The following is a 23305-nucleotide window of genomic DNA, read 5'->3' as shown; positions in this document are numbered from 1 at the left end:
GCTCAGTATTAGAGTATGTTTTGCTTTTTTCCAGTGCTGAGACACTGGGCATTCATGGAGCAATGCTCTCCTTTCCCTCCAACAGCAGAAGTAAGCAGAGTCCAGCACAAACGAGAGTCAGAGCAGTTAGCATGGATGGATTGAACTCTTGCTGCCTTATTTGTAGTAAGCTGTTCTTAAAACCTCCAGCTGGTTATGAGAGATGCCAGCATGAAAGACTTAGTCCAAGGAAAGGAAAAGAATTGTGTGGACAGGTGGAGAAAAACTAGTTGCTTTTTACCCTAACCCTTCCAGAAATTAAACTTAACTTTTTTAAAGTTCCAAAATTATTATTTCATGTTGCACTTTATTGTTCTTATCTTTTTAGCCCTATGTTCCTATGTTGTGAGTAATACCAAAAATATAAAGAATAACCTTGGGAAGAAGATGATCCTTGTTTCTTCAAGCCTCATCAGAAATAGGAGAGGGGAAAAAAAAAAAAATAAATAAAAAAATAAAGAGAAAGTTTGTTCTACATGATAACCAACTTGTTCTTTTTTTCCCCAGCTTTATGTACATGTAATGAGGCCCTGATTTCCAAACAGAGACTTTACCAAGTGTATACCTTTCCAGATTTGATGCAGGTCTTTGATTCTTTACATTATTGCAGTCACTGGTTCTAAACAAGTATTTCTTACTATTCACATGCATCATAGCCAAGCCTTAGATCTTCCAAAGCATATTCACCCTTTTAATGCTTAGCCTGTAGTATTGTGTGTGGTCAGACAGATAATGAGCTATTCACAGAGAGAGCAAAGATAAAGTAAGTGAATCTTTCAAACAAACACATACTTTACTTTGTACAATATGCATATTTTGGAAAATATCCATTTTTTAATAACGGAGTTATTGTCTGAAAGCACTGAGAATAATTTCTTCTTATTCACATCCTTCTGAAGGGATGAAAACAAACATTCTTCGTATGATCTTTCCTTGGGAAAATACTAAGAGTGAGGAAAACTTTGATTCCCTGAGTGGGAGGTTCCAGAAATAGGAGTGGTTTAGAATTTATATGATTCAGACTCCCAGTTTAAATTAAAGGATTTTTAAATTCAAACAGTATAGAGAACACTTCTCAAATGGGCTGTAAGTTCTTCCGGGAAAAAAAGAAAAAAAAGTCGGTGCTGATTGACAATGAACTATAGAATACTTTCACACTTTCACAGCAAATTGAAGAGAGCCAGTATTTTAAGGGACAGCGTGTATTCCAGTTTAAACAGGGGATAAAATAAATCTCTGAAATGTTTTTGTAATGTAGGCTTTGCTAAACATCTCCCCTTTTGAGGCTTTGTTAAAGGGAGCTTGTTTATAGAGTCTGAAGCTGATGAGAAGCAGAAGAAAATTAAGAAATGTTATCTAGGTGAGTCAGTATGAACAGTCAGCTGGTCTCCTTCAGACATTTACAGAGGGCTCAGATAAATGGACAGAATGTTTAAAATTGGGCTGCACTTAATGAAAGTGCCTTGTTATAAGTATTAAACACTCAAAGACAACACAAAGCTCTTCAGACAAGTACTGAAGTCTGAATAGCAGCTCTGCATTGAAAAGCTAGGATTGTAAACCAACAGGGAACCAGAGCAGCATTTCGTATGACTTACTCAGCCCCCCAGTCAGGGCATTTTTTTTATGTGCATGCATTGACGTTAAATTGAAAGGAAAGGAATGTATAGGTAAATATCTATTTAACTTTTTCTTTACCATTGTGTTGAATTTACTTTCTGTCTTCTATAGCTTATTTTCCAAATTCAACCCAATAAATGTAAATATCTCTCCAGATATTCTCTTTTTTTTATATATATGAAAACAGAAAAGTAAGCATGCATGTATGCATGTTTATGTGTAATTCTAGAACGAGGACAAGGTTGAAGTACCATAATTCATCCAAGACTGAACACACTGCAAAGTAGTATATTGTTATGATGGTTTACACAGAAGCATCAAGTAAGATGCATAGATTTTTCTTTGTGAGTTCAAAAAAACCTATCCATCTTTACTTAACCTTTGACACAGAATGTAAAATATAGGTTAAAAAAGACTTTTTAAAATGATAAATAGGTAAGGAAATATTTGGCCACTTCCTGAGAAATACTATATATTATCTAAGGAGAATTCAAGCCATTCATTTCTAATAGTGGTGAGGAAGGACAGTACTGGCGTGCCACTACCACCTCAGAGACTTAAAAAAGAAAATGGTGGGGTTTTTCTCGTGAAAACAAAGTGGTTCAGGTTTACAATGTCCCTTCCGGGAACATGAGATTTTGAATGTGATATTCCAAACAGTCCAAGCAATCAATTTATTACCCACCTCGCTGCTATGCTGTCCTTAAAAAACAAGTTTTCTGCAAGCTCTTCAGCAGGCAAGTCTTTAAAAGTTGATTGTTCTGTGTGCTTTTGCAGGTTCTTTATTCCAGCAGAGAACTCCACAGGTTTTTGGAGTAGATGACAGCCAAGATACATAAAATTGATTGTTGTCATTGCCCATATGATGAGCTTGTCTCACTAATGGCTGCCTACTGGTTATCCAAACGGAAAACAAAAAACTGGCAAATTATACCAAAACATGAAATAAGACCCCCAAGGGGAAAACTCACTCTTATTTCTTTTTCTCACCCAAAACATAAACCACTTGTGAACAAAGCACATCCCAGTGTCCAAATGTTTATCACAGAGAACCATATCTGGCTGTCAACATGTCCTCTCTGCATTGGTCACTGGTTACCAAATGCACAATAGTTGTACCAGAGGAGACAAGTTTCTTTGTATTTTCAGACTTGTTTTTATCTTTATTCCTTACTTCAGGAACAAAATAGTGACCAAGAGAGCACTAAAAAAATACTTCTTAAAATCAACTTGATTGGAAGCAAAACTGCAGGGACAGATCATGCAAGGAGTTGATGACAAGATACAGGTCCTTCACAGCTAGCCTGATGTTTCTAATCTGGTCTGAAGTTGTCTGTTGCTACCACCCAATAGTGTTTAGTAACCACAGAAAATGAGCTTAATTATTTTAGTCTGCTCCACTGGATGATATATTGACATGCAAGACTTGCTACTACTGAAATTCTAAGTTGGTTTCAAGGCCACGGATTCTGTTTGCAAATAAAAAAAAAAGAACCTGACTGTCCAGGGAAGTTTTCCTAGCGACGTTCACCAACTCTAACTTTGTGCCAGAACTGGAAAAACTGTCAGCAGTAAACGGTAAAAATGTTTACTTCTTGTTGGTGCTCTTACTCCAATTATCCACATTTTGTGGATCCACCATCTAGGAATGTTTCCAGTGTGGCCCTCTCACTTAGTTTCACAAACCACTTTCACTATTACTCACCTGAGTACAAACACACCTCCCTGGAAAAGGTTGGCTGGGTATTCCCCTTTAAAATTTACCCAAAAAGGAACAACTGTGATGATTGATTAAAACTAATCCTGAATTTAGTCCCCAAACTTATGCAAACATAATCAATTTTTTCAGTGATATCATAATCCAAAAATAAAAATTCTGGAAACAAAGGAACATCCAAAATTTATAAAATGAGACATGAAATTATCTTGCTCCACTTGAGAAGGAAAGTTGACACCTTTTTAACCAGGCCAAGAACCTGCTTTGTCCAAACAGGACACATTGGGGCTCACTTGCCCATGGTGGTTCTCTGACAGCACTTCTCTAACCTATCTGCCGTCCAGGGATCCCTGAAGCTCAGCAGCTGTGCCTCTTTATTTTACCCTTAAGAAGCAAGACAGGAGACCTCAGACTTTTCCATGCCTCCATTTAGGCAGCATAGGAGAAGTTGGCAATCTGATCTACTTCTAGATGTATTTTTTTTTTAGGAGGGTCGATCATTTGTCTGTCAGAGACTTCACTCTGTATGGAAAAGGAAAAAAGAAAATCTTCTGTTTTCTTTTGTGTTTTTTATTTTACCATTGGGCTTCATTTTATAGATAATCTGCATTTTCCTCTAGGGATACCTGCCTGTCTGCTTCCACTCCCTGGACTTCTGTTCCTTGCTGAACAGTCCATTTCAAGGTGTATTTCCAGATCAGTCCAACTTACTCAGAAGTACCGAAACAGAGAAAGTCTTTTTGTATGCTTTGTTAACAAATATTAATCCAACCACTCTTAGCTGGTGATCTCCCATTTTAGTAGAATAGGGTAGAAAATTTCCCGTCTGATAGGAGACTGCATCTAACAGCTCTGTTGTAAAGGTTTCACTGATTAAAAAAAAATAAAAATAAACCACAACACAAAACCTCTTGACATGTTTCTTGTTACATCTAAGTAACAGAGGTAATTGTGGATCTTCCTGTCAAAATGGTATATAAGCATAAGACTCCATCAGTTTAATAGAGCTATGTTATCATTACTTTCAGCCAAGATAGTAGATGTTGTAAAAGATATTCAGCACATGTTTATTTTTTACTGGAAGCAAAGACTGAAAGAAGAATTTAGGTGTGGTGCTCTCATAGCAAAACCAGCCTTCTCTTTTGATGATACCTTTAAACAATATTTGTACGTCTTTGCAACCATGAACTAATTTTATGAAAGTGTATTCAAAACTTGTGTTTCTCCATATCTACTTCTTCTCATTAGATAACTAAAATAGAAATCATTTGCCATAGTAATTTTATCTCTTGCTTATCTTCACTTCGGCCATTAAAACACAAAATCTCCCAAATTGTCATTTCACACTGACCAACAAACCTGAAACCATATTAAGAAGCTTCATTTTTTCAGATGTGGTCTGCAGTGCTAGATGTTCCCCAGTTCCATCTGTCTTTATCTGTGCTTTTTTTCTGGAGCCTCTTCATCAGTTGGTACTCACAGAACTCGCACTGTTATCAGGGCTATATTCCCATGCTAGGCTGATCCTACGAGGTCTTGAATCGCTTGTGAGATACACAGACTATTTTCCACTCCAGTAGTGGTGGACAAAAAAGGGGGAATCCTGCATGTCTTGAGAGTCCTTGCGCTCTCTAATCCGAAAGGAAAACTATATCAATTCTGTGCCCAGAAATAGCTTGCTCCCTTTGATATCCAAAGGTCCAAGGGTCTTTTATCACTTTGACCTTTGCTTTTCCTTTGGTCTCTCTATGTAGATACAAGCATGGGAGTGACCTACCAAATGCTGCAAGTCATTCAGGGAATGCAATGGCATGTGCTTTAGGAAGTAGGGGACGGTATACAATACAATTATTATATAATACAATTATTAACAGGACTTGTTCCACAAAGATATTTGGGAGCCTAGCTCCCACTGATTACCTTTGTGCATCAGGGCGTCCGCCTCTGCTCTTGGGAAGCTGAGTATTTATAGACAGGAGAGACCAGTCTAGTCTTAGAGATGTAAGACTATCTACATGTGCTCCATATATCCCGGAAACAGATGTTTCAAAGATTGACTGGGTATTTCTTCCACTCTCCAGAGATTAAGTATAACTTGCAAAATACTCCTCTCAGCAGAAGTAAGTTAAAGCTTCTTGTAGCCTGGGAAGCTCTAATCCTGTTCTGAAGGTTATTAGACAGTAAGTCTTGAAGAAATGGAGGGAACTGGTTTGGCATGGGTGATGAATGTGCCTACAGCAATCGGGAAGCTCTGCCAAAACAGGAAATACATCTTGATTATAAACTGTATTCCCATGGCAAAGGCAGACAAAAGAAGCCTACTTACATCCAGAGATTTTTCTCAGACTTTCTCCCCAGACAAGATCTCAGGAGATCTGTCTGTTTTCTGATTCTTAGAATAATATATTCTCAAATTTCTCCTGTACGCCTTATATCAGCCTGCAGAGTGGCAGGATGCATTCTCATTCCAGTGCTGAAAGTCAGTTCCTGGAGCTGCTAATATCCTTCCAATGCACCAGAAAGTGCAGACAAAAGTTACAAACTACGAGACAAGCCTGCTGAATTGTCCCCATTGGCTCTGCAAACTGGGATTTCACTCTCTTGTTTCCCATATATCTCCCATCACTCCTGGACAAAAAAAAAAAAAAAAAAAGCAAACACCAAACCACATGACTGAACAAATCCCATGGGTTAAGATACTAATGCAGAAATCTCATATGATTGCATGTTTGTCATCAGGGTATCCACACGAAAGGAGTAAAATTTCTAGAACGTACACTATATTCTGACTACCAGGACTGAAAAATATAAATGCAATGCCATAAATGTGGTTATGAGGACCTTGATTTGAAAGCAAGCAAAACCAGTTGAACGTCTTCAGAGTTTGGCTCCCCAATGAACTCTTTGCAAAAGGAATAAACAGTAATAAATGCACTCCACCATGAAGGTTTAAGGTCTTCATCTCCTTTATATGGATTATAGCAAAAGTTTAGTAGGTCAGCAAGTTTATCAGGACTAACTACCTGGGACTCAAAGCTTCATTCTTTTTGGTTTAAAGGCTACAACTCTATGTTGCTTTAGAGATTGGTAGCCATATTTCCAGCCTTTTTGAAACTGTCCAGAGATCTAGAAAGTTTCTTGAGGTTAGAGACAGCAATGGTGAATGGATGTACATATTCTGTGCAAGATGATACACATTATTACCAGTTCTGTAAAGCACAGTCTGTTACATGCACATTAACAGGTTTGTGTATCATGTCTCTGCTACCATAGATGTGCAAGCTCTCAAAAGAATTTACCAACACCCTGTGCCTCCAAGGGTTTTTAGGAATGTTCATTCATCTCTTCAGAAGTTGAACGAAGTCTCAGTTGAGGACAAGAGGATTCCAGGCTCTATGGGAAACGCCAGAAGCAATGTCACTCCCAGATTCCCTTAGCCCAAAAACTTTGGAAGAGTAAGTAATTTTCAACACCTAAACAGAAATATACATCATCCCACTTTAGCCTTAAACACAGGCAGGAGATACATTGTCTGACTTCCATCTCTCTATATATAAGTTAAATTCATTCTTCAGTTAAAGGGGAGAGACAGTCTCTTGCAAAAGGTCATTTAGAATTAAATTAGTTAGCTTAGCTATTGGGAAAGTCTGTCTAATGACTAGGAGATTCTGCACAGCTAATTTAGCTAACCAAGCTGCATGCTTAAGTTGGAAGGGATAATAATGCGGCAAAATACTAAATAATTTGGCATCCTGTAAATGCTGAGACGAGAGCGCGAGAGGTAGAGCTTCTTTCACCTTCACAGGACTTGAGGCAAGGTTATTAATTTTATTTCTTTCCACGTGGTTATTGACAAAGGTTTGAACCCAGTTCACATTTATGTTTTTTTCATCTATTAATTTCCCATATATTTCTTTCTCTTGTAACCCACAATGGTTTCTACCTTTAGCAGGTATTCCATTTTTTCAAAATCAGTTACAAAGGGAAGATAGCTCTTGAAAATGGAAGACTACAGCAACAGTTCTTACCTTGGATAGTAACATATTGCTACTAAACGGACAAGAAAAAGATAGCATGTCTTTTAATGACAGATGAAAGTTCTTAAAATTAAAAAATAAGTTTCCTGGGTTGGCATTGGAAATCTTGGTCCATTTTCTTCTTTATTCTCCAGAAACTTCTTACATGACATCTGGAGAGCACATCTCATGACTAAAAGTCCTCCTGAGCTGTCAGAGCTGGTTCATGAGCAATGCGTGTAACATTGCAAGGCTGTCAGTAAGAAAGCCCCTTCTCCGTGCCTCCCACACAACAAAACCCTCAAAGTCATTGCAAATCAGTGCACTTATCCTGAAAGTCTAGGTACTTCCTTTATAAACAAGGTCAATTTTGATTGTCACTGTTGTTTGGTTTGGTTTTTTTTTGAGATTCTTCATAGTGAGGCAGCATTTGTACATTTATACACTTAACATTCATACACTTAACATTTATACACACACAGCTCAGCAAATGGTGATGTCAGCACAGTCACTGCAGCAAAGCTGCAAATTTTAACAGCAAGTCTGTGCTCTGTACAGCAAAGGAGCAAAGGTTTTGCACTACCCTACCCTGAAAACACATTCTTTTTTCCAGGTCGTAGATAGATTAAGGAAACAGACAAATAATTTTCTCTGAAACCCTATCTACAAACATCCTCTCTTTGTAGGTGTTTATTTTCCTGGTTTTATGCAAAGTCTGGAACTTCTAAATATCATCTCTGTCAGCTACAGAAATCTCTCCCTTTTAGCTGGGGGGAAAAAAAGAAAAACACAAACAAACAACACAAAGCCTGCAAATTAACTTCCTCCTGTTTTTCTTGTTGCAATTTGCTTACGCTCCCTCCCTCGTCTCTTCATCTCTCTCTAAAGATCCATAACGTACAGTAACACCTGCTGGGGTGGTAACAGCAGTTTGAGCACTCCCATAACGACACTCTGCTAAGGCGTAGAGCGATACGGATCGGCGTCTCGGTCCCTCTCACTGCCCACTTCTCAGTTACATCCTCCTCTCTCAGGGATAACCACACTCCAGAGCAGTCCTCATGTCTAGTGGGGCAAGACCTGGACACTTGGTCCTATTTGCGGTTGTTATGGACCTTGACAGATCCATGGAGCTGACAATAAAATCAATGTCTCTCTAGTACAGATGGTCAACAGGCTTAAGTGAACTAATGCTTTGAGCACAGGCCAGATCTATTTTAATTACTAAAAAGCCTGTCATTCTGGGGTCTCCGTCATGAGCTGTCGCTCTGCTCAGGTAGTCCTTTTTCGTACGTAAACCATGCAGTTAAGTATCTGCCAACTTAAAACGCATTGTTTAAATAACCTTAAAATCTTCCCTGCTTTACCTTTTTCAACCTTTCTCGGGAAAACCTGTGCATCATTTGTATGAATTTATGGAGATGTAAAAGCCTAAAGTAATGTTTCAGCACTAAGTGGAGTGGGTGGATGTGACTTAAAAACAAGCTGATCGTGCATTGGAATAACAAAGACTGGAGGATTAAGGCAGGCAGGGAAGATGAAAGTGTAGGCAAATCTGCAGGAAAAAAAAAAAAGAAATAAGCTTGCAAGGAGATCCTAAACAAGTTGAACATGCAGGAAGTATGTAGAGATTGGGCTTCACGGGTGTGGTTTTTTAAAATAACCAACAGCTAGATAACAGTGTTGTGAAAATATGAGTTGTCTTAGCTTTAGATATACCTGGCCTGATTTCCTTAAAAGAAAACAGTTTTCTGACCCATGTTGTCTTAAGGCATCGTTTAATGTTAGCGGGCTCAGAAAAGTTTTTAATGAGTTCAACTGGGAAGGTTTCACAGAGCAATATACTCGTAAGGGGAAAAATCCACGTGGAATTGCAGCTTCCTGGGCTGTTTGCAGCCAGTCTGAGCACAGCCCCGCACAAAGCGCTCCTGCAATATCTCCTCGTTAAGCGCGCACGCTTTTTCCCTGTTTGAACAATGCCGAAAAGTGATAACTCAGACTCTGAGAATTGTGCTGACAGTCAGCTGTCACTCATTGTCCTTTATTCTGACAACCTCAGGCATTCAGCCATGGATTCATGAGTTTTCCCCTTTCTCTTTATTTTTAAAGGAGGTGGGGGATGGGTGAGTATATCAGAGGATTCAGCCCTGAATAGACTTTTGTTTTGCTCTTTCTTTTGCCTCCTGACTGTGTCAAATGCAGTGTGTCTCTCATGCAGTTTCACTCTTTAGAGAGCCTTGACTGGGCTGGCTAGTTAGTATTCAGAAACAAGCCAAAGAGGATAAAATTCTTCTCTCTGGCTTGCTGAGACTGCAAATAAGCAATTAGACTAAAAGCTCAGTATTGGGAAAAAAAAAAAAAAAAAAGAAAAGAAGACTTTGCAGCCTTTATTGTTGACTGGAACCTGCCAATATACTTTATTACTTTGAGAACAGCATAAGAGAGAAAAATTCCAGACATTGTTAGGGATATGTGCTGGTTAATACACTTGTGCCGTATTTTCCTAAAGACAGCTCAGCGGTGTACCCTCCTCTGTGAACTGTAGGATTTGCCATTTAATGTTGTTTATTTACAGTAATGAGAAAGAAGTGGAAACGGTTAGCGATGGAAATGGAAAATTCATCTTTTCCTCATAAGTAATTAAGATGTTTAAAGACAGACGTATGTGGTAGAATACAAATTCCCATCCTTATTTCAATCTGTGCTCCACAGTTTCCTTCACAGTCAAACTCCTTTTTGTGAGATCCATATCCAACCCTCTTGTCAACATTGACATGTCTCTGCCCCTTTTTTCCCTACCTACTGTCACCTCTGAGTGTTTCATCCTCCATTCTAGTCAACGTCTCTATGCCATACCTACTCCTTCATACTAAGTGCCCTCCTCGATCTGATAGGATTGCAGAACCATTCTCCTCCAAAATCCTTTTTGAGCCTCTCGCTCTGAAAACTGGTGATTTGAGGGCTGTCTGAGTGTTTGAGGGCTGTAAGTGATGATGCTATACATTTAATAATATAATATGTAAAATTTTTCTGTAAGTAATATACCTGAAGAGAGGGTGTTTCCAAATATATCACCTCATGTCCATGTATTGTTAATATGTATATGTACACATATATGTGTATGTGTGTGTGTGTACACATATATAAGCAACCAGAAATAGAGCCTATTATCAGCTTAAGTTCAGTTCTCCAACTTTCATATCCTTGGTTAAAAAAAAAATCCAAACAAACAACAATTCTCCATTAAGAAAAGCATCCAAAAATACGTCGTAATTGCAGCCAGAGTTCCAGCCGTGCAAACATGGCTGGCTTTCTCCTGCCTCTTCCCTCCTTCAAGCTGCACTCTTGCCTCCAGCTTCTGTTGTTTCAGTTTTCTTTTTGAATTATTGAAAAGTTTTTGCTGACTTTTAAGGGTCAATATTTCTTCAGCACAGCAGACCCTAGGGATGTGGCTTTTACTTCTGTCTTGCCATGGTCTGTTAGGTCACATTGCCCTTCGTGACTTCTGGAGTTCAAACCATTCCCCTTGCTGCTTGTTTTTTCAGGTTCCTTTCCAGCAGAAGGTTGCATGTTTAGGTCTTGACTTCTTGAGTTCTTACCCTTCATATGGCCTGTAGCAGGTTGCCAAGAAGGACAAACAGAGCCATCTTCATGCTCTGTCATTCTATTTGGTCTCGATGTCCTTCTTTCTCAGTGATGGCTCCTACAGTCAAGGTGTTTGGTGGCAGATCTGACATGACACTGTGACACTCCTGGAGCTAGGCTGTAGCCACAGATGTGTGCTACACAGCAGCACTCACAAAACATGGATGCTGTTGTGGATAGCTCACCTAGCTCGGCACACTGGGGTTCATTCTTGACACCACCAGCAGTACTATAATATATTGGGATAGGATGTCAGCTTATTTTGCATCTGTATTGCAATCGGAAGTATTCATGCAGCAAAGCTTGAAGGTAAACATGTCACGTATGTATAAAATCCTCATCAGCAGTAGTGTCCAGAGGTAGACCCCAGTCAGTCCTGGGTGGGGGACACACCGGTGCAGGCAAGGGTGCACCTACTGCATCTGCTGGACTACTCCGTCCATCTTCTTATCTTGTCACACTCCATGTCCGACACTAGGCAAAGAAGACCAGTGTCTTCTCTGAAAAGGTGTTGATGTTGATTGTTTTGAGAGAGGCTATGTGGTCATCCTGATCTGCACTGTTTCTGAATTATTAAACGACCTAGCAGGACAGTATAGTTGTTCCTGTACACTGACACCTAAGCCGTACTCAGATACTTAATCTCTAGAGATACATAGTGCCTGATGTGACTCCTGATTTAAAGCCTGATTGACATGCTAGAGCCTGATTTAACCTGGGAGATGGACCTGAGTTAGGCTTTTGGACATATGAGTTAGGCTTTTGAGATGAGCATTTGTTCTAAACCCTGGCATGTTCCCAATGCCCACATTTCCTAAGAGAAGACAAGGCTTGTAGGTAGAAGGAACATGTTGTAGTAGACTAACCAGTAAAGTTGGAAAAATTAAGAAAAGTTTTGGGGTTCTCCAGCACTTACTTAGATCTGCTGAAGCCATAGCTCTCACAGCTGAATACCACCTGAGAATGATTGCTCAGATGCACACCAGTTAGACTACCTTTGAATGATAAGAGGGTTAATATCTGTGATGTAGATAGACATGACACCAGGGAGGCGGAGAAAAAAAGTCTTCTCTTGGACAAGAGAAACAGAAGTTCTCAATGCACAGAGAGAGGCTGTAATATCCAGTAAAGTGTTAAATCCATGGGTTTTTTGGTCTCCAATAGAGTTTAGAATTTTAGTTCCTTGGCTTACCTTTATAAAGCACAAAGTTGTAGGCAGGGAAATATATTTCCCTAGACCAGGTGATTTCCTGTAGATTTCCTGCAAAACAGCTATCATTTTGTGTGACAAAAGACATTACCATCATCTATGAATCTGTCCTGCACATGTTCGTAGATCCTCACAACAGCAGCAAAGTGCTACAGCAGTTTTACCTAAAGTTGTATGAATTCCTATTTCTAGGAAAAGTCTTGATTTCCACTTTCCTCAACCATGTTCCAAACTACTGGAAGAGAACTGGGATTAAAGGTCTTGGAACTGTAAATAAATAGGATAGGAAGCATAAAGGAACAGTACATATCCAAATCTCTCTTGCTATTGATGCTGTATGCGAACTGGAATTGACTTAAGTTAGCAGAAGACTTGCTAATCATCATAGTTGCCCTGAAAACTATTTGTCTGCAGGTAGTAAGCTGATAAACATCACCCAAATTCTAAAATGAAAAACTCCTTTGCTATGATAGTTACTTATGACTCTACATTATATATTACATTTTTATATATGCAGTATTACTTTTTACTATAAAGAATCATTGCAACTTTGGTGGCAGCTGAAGCACTCTGAACTGTCTCCTAGGAGCAAGAAGACATTGCAGTATAACGACTTTAAAAAAAAATTGCATTGCAAATCAGAATTTAAGATTGTCAGAAATGGTTGATCCAGGCAAGTCATCTTTCAAGACTATTTTAAGCCAGACAGGACTTTTTTTAAAAAACTCTCTTGAAGCACAGACATATGTTACTCTATTCAGGTGAATACATTTAGCGTTTCTTTCCCTAGTACTAATAAAAATCCACATTTCTTTAGAATACATCAATAAAATGAAAGGATATATTTTCAAGAAGATGTGGTGTTTAAATGTTATCATTATGATGTTTACTTGCTTACTGTCATATGTAATTATACATATGCATCTGTATTTATATCTTTCTTTTTGTCTCTCCTGTATACAAACATGCTTTTCCAAACATTTAGAATTATTCATCTACTTACAAGATAGAGATATAATCTACACGTGCATAAAAACATATATTATTTTAATTTGTATGAGAATATCTGATTGAGAAAATTGTTCCGGTATCTCGCCTGGTTTTACAGTGTGATTGGCACAGATAAGGTTCTTCACGTATGTGAAACCCAATTGACTTCAATGATATTCTGCAGAGGCCTAGCAGATTTATCTGCACAGTAAGAACTAGGCCTTAATGATCAACTAAAATAAACAATGTAGGCACATAAGCTCATGAAAATCAAAACAAAGCAGCAGTTGCTGCTCCAATAATTTTATATTACTTTTAAGTCCTATATCTTAAAACATACTTAAAAAATAGAAACAATAGAATGTTTTGCAGACACAGAAATATGTAAGTACAAGTGGACGGGAGGTCCAGCCATTGTAGTTTCTGTAATTTGTGACCTCTCATACTTAATCTCTATTTCTTAAAACAGAAGAAATCATAATAAATCCAGTCTCATAAATCAAAAGATATGACTTACTTGTCAGAAGAAAATCCAAAGTATATATAGACACTGAAGGTCTGTGCTAGTCATACCAGCCATTTAAACAGGGTACGTGGATGTCATTTCTATAGGTGCAAACATTCAGAAGTAACGTCCATAATGAAAATAAATGTATCCTTATCTGTAGTTCACTTTACAAGCCAACTTTATTAGTTTCTTTTTATCAGAGGATTTGCAGAATCTTCATACTGTGCTAAAAGCCATATATATGGATTGGATTTCTCTTTTTATCTGATTAGATATTGTCCATGTAACTTTTGCATTATAAAAATGTTTTCTAACATATTGTTGCTATTTCTTTAAAGAGTATCTATATTTTTCTTGGTCCTGAATAGTAGTATGAAATCCAGGCAATCAAACTGTGAAAGCAAATGTCTTTTTTTTTTTTTTTGTCTTCATGAGGACATTTGACAGTAGGCGGTGAAGTATTTCAGTCATTCCAGAGTCATGTAAACTATCTTAAAAATGCATTGGGAAGCAGAAGAAGAGGCTGTAATTCATTATTTTTTGCAAAGAACTCACATGAAAGACTACATTTTAAAGGATCCAGTGACTTCATTTTCTTTGCTTACTGAATATCAACAGTCCCATACCAGGGATGTTTTGCCTAGCTAATGTAGAATGAATTCTTTGATAAACAACGGGTTGATTTTTGGTCAAAAAGAAAACTGGGTTTGGGGAAAGTTTTGTGTGGTTTTTTTTTCTCGTCTGTCTTTTTCTGATAGTGAACTATAGTGGGTTTCAGCTGTTCTGTTCTAAAATCTTTTGGGGCTTATGAATAGCTCTTAAAGCCTCACTAGAGTTTACTGTTGTTGCAATTCCTCAAGAGAAGTGCACTAAAGTAATTAAGAAAAATATCTCAATCCCAAGACACTTCAATGCTCACAAAGTCTTAACACATCACCTCTCCTCGCGTGGATTAATATGTAGAGCCCTGCTTCGGCAATACGTACACACAAGTACATGTTGCTAAGCCCGAGCAGTAGTCCCACTGACTTTGATGGATTTACACCTGTGCTCAGAGTTATGCCTGTGCTTAAGTGCCTTGTTGCTTGGGACATAAAATACTACTTCAGGTAAAGGAAAATGACATCACCTCGTCCATTGACACACACAAGTCACTCCACAATTTCAAATATTAATCTAATCTTATTTCAAAATCCAATTTGAGAGCTGCAAAGGGACTGGAAACTAACTGGAGGGTGGGATTTGTGAAGGCAATACTGCTCCTTCTGTCAACTTCCCCTGCATTGGTGTAAGACCATGGCAAATATAATACCTTGCACTGGCCAGATAATCTATCAACGTGTAATTTTTTCTTTTCTTTTCAAAGCAGTGTCGCTTATCATAGCAGGGTACAAGATTCTTTCTTTTTTGCGTGGTGTATCCGTGACGTTTTTGCCATTCAGAAGCAGTGCTGACACACGCAGGAAATGACAGATAGCATTAGTGTAATAAAAGAGTTAAATCAAAACCAAAGCACAGATGTATTTCTAGTTGTTTTGAAAGCACTGACCTAAGCACCTCTGTAGGATTTTATTAGTAAAGTCTAAAAATATTTGGAGGTGAGCTGCGCTCTCTTGTAATAGCCTAAAAGAGCTGACTTGTCATCAAGTGTGTTTGAGATGCCTTTATCTGGAGCTAGTTTCATGCCTGTTTGTGAAAGAGGAATTTTCTTAGGCCTTTGTCCACGACTGCTGAGAGGTTGTTGAATGTCAGGTGCCTGGGCTCAGACCAGCCCGCCATAGGTGCAAAACCGTGCAGGGGGAAGGGGAGAAAAAGAAAGGGGGAAAGAAAGAACAGAAAGAGGAACAGCTAGAGAGTAAAAAAGCAAAAGCTGTACATGGAAAAGCTTTTAAGCAGCCCTTCTATCCTAAACCTGAAGGTCAGCGCGTCACTGGACTAGCGCAGGCTGTGTAGTCACTGACTGCAAGTCTTTCTGTATTAAATTAAAGTGAAAATGAAAAGACCTCTTTGTAGAACTATATTCAGATTCAAGCATGAGTTTTGATCCTGGGTTTGATTCTAGCAGGAATTTTCTTCTGCTGAATAAGTGGCTTTCGTGTTCCTCAGTTACTATTACAGATCACAAGACGTGCAAGGTAACTCAGTGAGTGAAAAGCCTCTGCCCCACAGATCTTGCAATCACATCTTCGCGACACTTCTGCGACCTCTAATTCCTGCAGTTTGTCCACGTACTGCCATCACAAGGGGCAGTGCTGAGGAAGCAGTATATATGCTAGCCAAAAGGACCATAAATAAAGAGGTTTTGCACTTTTTCTCCTTGCTCCTCAGAACAGAATAGGAATTTTTCAGCTTTTTTAGTGCAGAGGAGAAGCCGGTATGTTGCTTTTTTTGCTTAACCTCTACTTCTACACGCTCTACCAACTCTCACCTCAGAGTGAAATGGATGTTTTTCACATCAAGACATAAAAAAACCCAACCAAATATCCCCGTATCATGCTGCATTACAATCGTTTTCAGACCACATGCAACTAGGCAGAGAACTGTTCAGTTAGGCGCTGCAGTTACTGTTAATGAGGGCTGTTATGGGATAATTGAAAACATATGTTGTCCATGCACCGCCACTGCAACTGCAGCGGTAGAAAGGGAGATGTTCTTTTGGTGTTGATTAGGACTGATCCTCCCAGAACTGAGTAGCGGTAGGGCTCAGAGGAGTCTTGATTTCTGTCCTTCTTAATTGCTCTTGAAAGTCTGCACTGTGATCTACTTCGGACATTTTTTTTTCAATATGTTTGGCTGTACCTAATTAATAATTGTCCTACAGTGCATTGCCCTCTTCCACCAGCTACAGCCTGAATTCATTGATATCATCTCCTTAAAAGTTTGAAACCCCCTAGTGACAGGAATATTAATGTGCCAACACTGTCATATCTATTTCAGCTCATACATATGCAATGTCTTTGTTTTCAAAGATTTATGTCAGACTTTGCTGAAGTGAGGTATTCTACCATTTTAGATAATAGCATGCCAAAGTGATGTTATCAGGCACATTCAGCACTCACTCAAGCAAAGGGGAAGGAGCATCCTTTCCTTCATAGCTTAAACACAGAGAAACTGTTATTTATGCTTATTTGATGAAGAAATCTTTCAGGGGGAAACAGTGTATTTTTAGAAGAAGATTATGGTCATCCTGTGGATTATCTTTTAATTAAGAATGGATGATTTGTGCCCACTCTGCTGTAGCAAACGCCTTGCTGCTAATGAAGTTTAAACAGACTTACTTTATTTAATTACAGCTAATCACTAGGGTAAAATGTGGAGTCGTCTTTGATCCGCACGTAGAGTGGTAATCCTTGTGGCAGATAGCATCTCTTATTCCCTCAAACTCTTTTCAGTTTCTCCAGGAGGTCCCAGCTTAACTAAGGGTTAATTGAGATAGTCGGACTGGTGTGATTGATGTATTTTTTGCTCAGGGATGCCATCCTGCTTTTCCAAGGACTTTCTTTCTCTCACTGGCTCTCCCTCTCCCTGTGCAGTCACCTTCAGGCCGTGTAATGTAGTAGATGCCTGCTTGTTTGACACGAGGGACCTGAGGGCGCCAAGGTCCTGCTGGATCAGTGAGTGAAAGAACAGAAACTGCTGGAGGGAGAGCAGAGGTTAGGAGAGGGCAGCAGAGACCAGTGTAAAGCAGAAGAGGGCACTAGTAAACTGACCTATTTCAACCACAGCGCTCATGCTCCCAGCAGAACAAAACAATTGATTGAATATTGAAGGCCGTTATACCGTTTGGCAAGGGAATGACACCAAAGGTATTTTATTTCATGGTACCGTTTTGTTTTATTATTTTGTTTCAGGTTAATATTTTATTTTATTTATTTTATGTATATTGTTCGGTAAAGAAGCAATCCTCACACCCAGGAACGTCACTATAGCCTTTGACTTCCAGTGTTTTAAAAGGTGGCAAGTACAGCCTGTGGAAGTGAAAAGTTAGTAAAAAGAATGGGAGCTTATATTTGGCAAAGAGAAGTTGTGGTCTCACAATTTTACCCTCTGCTCTCAAGCCTTCCGTAACAATTTTCCTTTCTTTCCCAGACTCGGAAGTTTCTGAGGCTATTGAAAACTGTGGAAAGAGTCGTCCAGAGAAATCACACTCAGTAGATAAAATCATTCACAAGGGCTAAAGTTTGTACAATTGGTTTCTTACTGTATTTTGTACTTCACAACAAAAGTCGATTTAAAATTGCCGGGATTAACTTTTCTCTTCTGAACTCATTTTGTTACTTTGTCGTTCTATTCTGTTTTCCTTCCTGATCGACATTGTAAAATTATGCCTCCATTGTCTGAACACACTCTGGTTTCTTGTTACTTCTCTGTTAAAACAGAATAATGTTGTTTGTTTCATTCTTTGAACTCAGGATGTCTAGGCTTTTCTTTGTGTTTGTTTGTTTGTTTGTTCCAAAGAGTAATTTGAAATGGAAATGTTTATTTATCAGCCTGCTCAGAAATATTAACAGCTCCAATTATCTCTGTGAAAAAGTTGTTTGCTTTTATTTACAGGAACCGTTAACTTGTGCCCCAGCAATAGAGGCAAAAGACATAGAATATCTCTTTTGTGTAAAATTTAAATAATTAAAATAGAATAGTTCGCAGTTAGTTTCCACCATAATGCGTTAAACATCTGCAGTTTTGTCTCTCCATCGGGATGCATAGCTGTGCTGAAGTCACATCCTGATAACATCTGCACGTTAGTGATAGCTTGCACTTTAGTCTTTATGGTCTGCTGATGAGAGATTCTTCAGCAGCCCCTCAGTCATCAGAGCCACTGTTGAAAATTTTGCTTGTGACATCCTGAAGATGGCTTGATTTACATTTGCCAAATGCCATAAGGCATGGAGATACTCTCAGTTAAACTGAGCTTAACATCCTGGCCCTTTTTCACTTTGCTGCTTTGGAGATGCTTTTTTTTTTTCCCCCACTCTCCTCCTTTCACATGAAATTGGTTTTAACTTTTTCCAAAGACTGTGGATCCAAACTAAAATTTTCAGAGCTGAAATTTATTTTGTTCCGAGTTACTTCAACACCACGAATGAAGAAAAAAACTATTGGAAAAAAGCATTAAAAAAAAGTTTGCGAAGAACAGCACCTTCATTCCTGCTTGCATGGCAACAACAGCTGCATTCACATGAAAAGGCCAGCTTGTTAAACATCATGTAACACTGAATGTACTGAATATTTTAAAGGTCAGGTATTGACAGGCACTGAGCTGCTTATGTTTCCCTAATGACCTCAATTACATCCAAGCTGAGCAAGTAGTCAATAAACAGTGGCATTAACATATATAGAAAAAGTGTTTATTTTACGTTTCCAAGACAATTGGCAATCTCCCGCTTGTCATCCAAATGCAGAAGCTAGATCATGGACTGTTTGATGAATAAGGAGAGCAAAGGAGAGGCTGTGGGTCTTCGAGATCTCGGCTCTTTCTGAGAAATTTAGAATGGTTAGGGTTGGAAGGGACCTCAAAGATCATCTAGTTCCAACCACCCTGACATGGGCAGGGAAATCCTCCACTACATCAGGTTGCCCAAAGCCTCATCTAACCTGGCCTTGAACACTTCCAGGGATGGGGCATCCACAACTTCTCTGGGCAACCTGTTCCAGTACCTCACCACCCTCAATGTAAAGAATTTCTTTTTTATATCTAACCTAAATCTGCCCTCTTTCAGTTTAAATCCATTGCCCCTTGTCCTATCACTACACTCCCTTGTAAAAAGTCCCTCTCCAGCTTTCCTGTAGGCCCCCTTTAAGTACTGGAAAGCTGCTATAAGATCACCCCGGAGCCTTCTCTTCTCCAGGCTGAACAGCCCCAATTTTCTCAGCCTGTCTTCATAGCAGAGGTGCTCCAGCCCTCTGATCATCTTCGTGGCCCTCCTCTGGACTCGTTCCAGTAGCTCCATGTCCTTCTTGTGTTGGGGACTCCAGAGCTGAACACAGTATTCCAGGTGGGGTCTCACGAGAGCTCAGGATTTCAGGTAGGCTGTCTCACACACAGGCACAAAGTGGATTTCTCTCTGTGGTTTTGCGTAAGTAAAGAATCTTAAGGAAAAAAGATAAACACTTTTGCTTATAATGCCCCTCATGCAATGTAATGTGCAGTCTGTCATATATGTAGCCAGAATGTATTTCAAAGGATCTTTCGTGATTCAATTAAGCCTTAAATTAAAGTAAAACACTGATGATTTGTATTGCCTACATATTCTCAGTGTTGCTGTGGAAATTAATCATCCATCTTCCTCGTGAGTACTTTTCCTCACTCTGTGAACAAAATTTCTAACCGCATTTGGAAAAGTACAGCAACTTCACAATCCGTTGTTTGAAGCACACGTAGACCTGTCAAACCATAAACAAGGCACTGGAAGGCCCCACGCAACACAGCGTAAAGAGGAAAAAGAGATTTATCGAAAGGAATTGTAAAATATTTGCAAATAAGACAAAAGATTGCAGATGCATCCCATTTCCTTCCCAAGCCACAGGCCAAAACTTTAGGGTAGGTAGGTCAGTCTGCCAGCAATTACTGCTGACTGATGAAGAAGCGACTTGACTCCTCTCCCAGAGAGCAGCTAGAAATGGTGGGCCAGCAGCCAGGCAGAGAGGGGCACTCAAACCACAAGGATGCAGGAAAGAAGATGTTAAATGCCCCTTTTCCTATGAAGCCTCCACACAAATGATATTTTCATAGAGGTATATTTCTTCCAGAGGATGAGAAGCGGCTCACTCATTGACTGTCGTTGCTTTGCAGCGCGGTAATTTTTACAGCTGACATCAGTCGGTCGCGGTGTTGCACAGATCAGAAGAAGATACAGTTTTTGCACCAGAAGGTTTTCTGTAAAAATAAACTATGGCAGAATATAAGTATTATCCCCATTTTACAGCTAGAGAAATGAGCTCAGACAGACTAAATCTCCCATTCAACAAAGACTTAAGTCTGTGCTTAACTTTCATGGGACTACTCCAGGGTTTTAAATTAAACACCAATTTAAGTGCATTGCTGGATCACAACCAAAATCACAAAATAAGTCTATAGCAGAGCCAGAGCTTGAAATGTGAGTCTCTGAGTCCCAGTCCAATGCTTTAACTCACAGGAACATCCTTCTCCAATTTACATCTTAATCTGATGACTTTTCAGTAAGAAAGAAACTTTCAAAAGGTTTCGAAATTCACAGAGATCAATGACATATTTGAAGCTTTTCTGAACCTGTCAGAAGTGCTTTGTTTTTAGAATTGAGGGGAAAAGCAAGCTAGTATTTTACATCGCATCACTCTTTCTCTGCAAAGGAAAAAGAAAAAAAAAAAACAAAACAATAAAACAAGAGCAGGACTGCAGATTAATTCTCATCCACTTTCAATGTCTGGAAAAGCTTGTCATAGGTCCGAACATTTTCTCATTTTGTTCAATTTTTTTTTTCCAACAAGTGGGTAAGCAGGATAACATGACTTAGTGATGCTTTGTCAACATCAATTTATTGAAGACAATCATAAAGTGTCTCAAGATAGGAAAGCAGTGTTTCAACCTGGTTCACTGAGCAGAATAAAGACCAACACCATCCCTTGTACCACCAACACTGCGTGGTATTTGCTGATGGGTGTTTTCTGATCAAGAATCTCTTCAGTCTGTTAGAAACCTGGACACGGCAGTGAACTCCTGAAGAAGTTTGAGTTGTCTGTCCCGTACTGAAGAAACAGGTTAAAATTATCACGAAGAAAATTTTTTTTCTCCTGGCTTCTACAAAACTATAGGCATAGTTTGTGTTTGTAGTGTTGGCTATGAGAACTATCATTCTGCTCTGTTAAATGACCTTATTTCACTTTATGACATTTGCATGATCAGTGCATCCTCAGAGATTCCAATGCCTCAGTATCATGGTAGTCATAGGAAGGTTGGCTTCTTTCAGGCATGAGTGGAGATGACTGTGGGGCAGACACGAGTAGATAGAAAGACAGAAGGGAAAGTCAAACAAATAAACTGGAAAGGAATTGGTTACCTCTGATTACAGGCCAGTTTTGAATGAATGGCAAATTGATTCAAGGCTGGAAAGAAAGGAGTGGGCACAATAGAGAGCTGAATGTTGAAGCAAGGTCAAAGCAGGAAATCCAGACTCTTGGGGTGCTTCTGCATAATACGCCGTTTCAAGTGCTACTTCTAACAGCAAGCATGAAGCTCGCTCTGAAACAGCTAATGCCCAATGAATCAGTCACCTTTTATTTAGTTTTATTGTAAACCAAGTAATTGTCCCAGTTTGGGGATTGATGCCACGAAGAATAATGAAGCTGGTCATTTTGAAAGTTCACAATTTTCATTACCATAATTGCCTTTCAATTTTGCTGCCAGTGATACATATCCCCACATCATTGTATGAGCGTGCTCTTCCATTGTTGTTTCTAGTGTTCTGGGAACAGATGGCCTTTTACAGCAGATATATTATGAACACCAGAAGAAGAAATGACTCTCCTAAAGAACATTTAGTCTAATACTAAAATAATTACAGGAGCAATATAAGGAAGACGTTTTAGCTGGGTATTATTCTATATAGACTTCAGGGTATTATCTAAGAGATAAAGACTGGAAAGTGGTCAAAAAAACAAAGGAGTGATGTGCAACAGATACAGCTTGGTATCTCGCATTAAGTGCAAGTGACAGCATGGAACAGAAAACAAAATGAGGAACAATTCTCAATTTGGAAGAGGGATGTTGTCAGAAGCACAGCAGGAAACAAACTCAGGAAGGAAGCGGTGGTGGTATGAGACTCAAGACAAGGTTGAGAAGTCTTACATTTGTGCAGAAGAACTGGAAAACGACAGTTTAAGTGGTAAGAAGTGTGATTTGAACAATAAGAAAAGACGAGATTGTTCCATTTGTTTTCAGTGCAGTCTGTCCTCTCCTGTCCTACTCACAGGCTTTTCTTTTGACTTCTAGTCTGCTGCAGGACACTTCCATTCTCCTTTCTGTTGGACAGCCCAAAGATACTCCTTTAACATCAGGACCTTCACTGCAAGACAGTGCTCAAGGCATTGCCCCTGCAAAGCAGCTACCTGATTTCTCTGTTGTTACCCTCCTCCTCTGCAAGTGTTCCTTGACTTGCAGTTAGATTTGGGTATAGCTGAGTACATTAAATGTAGAAGCTGGGAAGTATAAACAAACTCTCAGTAGACCCAGGAGTGGTGTTTCCAGTAAACTCTGGTCCAAACCCACTTCCACCAAAGACCTACTTCAAACTTGCATTGGTCCTTTTGGGTTGGTGAATTTTTTAATAGCATTTCTGCTACCTTTCCTCACAACAGCTGCTTTAATTTCCATTGTCACTTCGAATGTCTCTAGCACTTCGTTTTCTGTGAAACTTTACTTGATCAGAGTCTTTTTTTGGAAAGAGGTGTTGTATGTGGCTCAGGGTAATAGCTCCAGTTCATGTTTCTGAGCATGATGGTGGAGGGCCATGTGTGCAGCTGCAATTTGCGAAGGTATATAAGTGGTGGCAAATTTAGCCATCACACTGCCCATATGGCTGCCA

This window comes from Tauraco erythrolophus, chromosome Z, assembly GCF_009769465.1.
Source record: "Tauraco erythrolophus isolate bTauEry1 chromosome Z, bTauEry1.pri, whole genome shotgun sequence".
Taxonomy (NCBI): domain Eukaryota; kingdom Metazoa; phylum Chordata; class Aves; order Musophagiformes; family Musophagidae; genus Tauraco; species Tauraco erythrolophus.
The sequence above is the reverse complement of the archived record's forward strand: the minus strand, read 5'-3'. Positions refer to the sequence as shown.